The sequence below is a fragment of the Microcebus murinus genome, chromosome 15 (assembly GCF_040939455.1).
Source record: "Microcebus murinus isolate Inina chromosome 15, M.murinus_Inina_mat1.0, whole genome shotgun sequence".
NCBI lineage: Eukaryota > Metazoa > Chordata > Mammalia > Primates > Cheirogaleidae > Microcebus > Microcebus murinus.
In genome coordinates, this window is record NC_134118.1 from 44,179,437 (window position 1) to 44,181,893 (window position 2,457).

The following is a 2,457-nucleotide window of genomic DNA, read 5'->3' on the forward strand; positions in this document are numbered from 1 at the left end:
ATTGGAAAAATAAGAGTAGAGGGAAACATGGCATGCAGTACCTATTTTTGCTGATGCAGATAAAAGTGGAAGTGCTTTGATCTTGAGCTAGCAAGCAGCTGTCGTCATGGCTTCTTGATTCATCGGGCAGTTTCTTGATTATGACCATGGCAACAGCATCCTGGGTGGCCCTTTCCTGAATCATGATTTAAGAGATTTTTCATGAAGATCAGTTTAAAGTCTCTTCAGTTTATAAACAATTTTATTAGCCATTTAATATCCCATAAAACAAATTCCTTTCTGTTGACATGATGTAGAGTGGGTTTTGTTCTCTGCAATTAAACTCTAATAGAGCAATTGCTGGCTCTGGTGGTCGCAAGCAACAGACTCCCGAAGGAATGAGGCTCTAGGATGGGTTAGTGCTCACCAGTTTGAAGGGAAGGCAGCTAAGATTCTGCTCGCATCATAAAACAGACACTGGTACGTATTGGTGATGTATTAAATCATCCCCCAGAGTGGATAGGATAAGAAGCCTATAAAGACAAAGTTTTGGGGCTTATGTAATGCTAATTATTATCAGAAAAATAAGGAATGCAAGGATTGTTGCATGTGTGTGGGGGTTGGATTTTTCCATCTGCTTCAGAAAACTTAAAGAAAAAAAATGTTAAGATGGGATTTAAATCTCTCTGCTTAAAGGATGGTCGGATAATCAGGGGACTTCTATGGTTACCTGTAAGACTCTCTTCTGTTTTGTAGATGCTGAACTGACAGAGGGGAAAAGAAGAACCAGAGTCTGATCCTTCAAGTTGCTGAACTGCAAGGCAGGGTGGATTGTCATACTTAACAGGTGCCTTAGGTGAACATTAGGGTACTTCTTGGAAAGAATGGGACCAGGAAAACTGAAACAGGAACACTTGGTAGATTTTTATGTCTCTGAGTACCTTAAAAGCCCAAATTTCACTAAGTATTCCTTGAAAGCAGAAGCAAACTTATTTCCTGTTTTGTGAGGCTGTTCCTCTTTTGCCTGAAAGTCCTGCAATGGCCTCACCTGAGGAAATTAACACACCAGGAGATGCCAATACTCTCTGCGTGCCCTGCACTCCAGCATTAGCTTCAGATCCATCGCTAGAATCAAATTCCAGCGTGCTGGTGTGGTGGCAAGCCGGAGGGAAAGTATTTACCCCACAAAAAAGAATCACAAGATTTTGCTTGTTTACAATGGCGAAAACCTGGAATGTGTGTGTGGGAATGGATTCTGATGACTCCAAACCCTAAAGGTAGAAGTGTAATTTTAGATTGGGTTGAATAGTTTGCATTGAGTGCACTTGCCAGAGATTGTGAGTTTAATATGCTTACTTGAGCAGCTTGAGCTGCTTGCACTTGCACTTGAGTGTGTAATGGGAATGTGGGTGCAGTGGCAGTCAATGCTGCAGTTATAATGCCAGGAATTTTTTGGTATAATGTAGAGAAATAAGGGATGCAAAGATAAGGAAATATTGGGGTATATTTATCACATGGAAATCACTCATCTACATCCAATTATGTCTCATAGGACAGCCCAGAGAGCACTTTCTTCATTGAGAAATACCTTGAAAAGTACCAGGGTTGCTGTCTGTCCTCTGTGGGCCAGACCTGATGATAGGAGCAGCTGCTAAGGAAAAGGACTTTGTTTTCTATGGTGAATGGGGTCCCACATGGAAAAATGCAAGGGACAGCACAATGACAGGTCTCAAGGCAGAGGCAAAGTGGGTGTGGTGACTGTACCAGACAGCAGGGCTTGAGCAATGGTCACAGGGTTTGTTGTCAGGGATCCTTGGCAGTGGCCAACTGACCAAGAGCTTCCTAGAACTGACAGAGATGTACAGCTGTTATCATCCACCTTGATCTATATAAACTGAAACCAAAACAAAAGCAAAACTCTAAGTGATCTGAGGACCCACAGTTAAGAGTTACGGCCCGTTACCGGTTCATAGACCCACAGCCCACAAGTGAAGGGGAAGCCAGGCACTCTGGGGGAAGTTCCCTGTGACAGTGCCACAGGCACGTACTGTGCATCTTCCTCCTCGTCTTCCCCTAAAAAGAGTTTGCAGTTGTCTCCCATGAAAATGAACCACCCCATCTTTAGGGGATTATGGACGTGAGTTCTAGCTAATGTTAACTCCCCAGAACCCAGAATGCTACAGTAGTCCTCTACTCTAAAGAAGCATGTAGAGGTCAGGAGTGTAAATGGGGGTTTGGTCTGTGTGTGCCGCACGGGGGGCAAGTGTGGACCCCTCAGTGAATTGTTCTGTGGTTACTTTCCCAGTTTCTGTACATATAGTTGGAATAGACATAGTCATCAACGTCTCCACGTTGGCTTCCTGCCCCATGGAGTGAAGGCTCTGAGATTGCAAGAGGAAACCTCTGTGCTAAGGGTGCTGCCAAAACAGTGACCCCAAAGCAATACCACGCAACTGGAGAGGTTATAGAGAGGAGTGT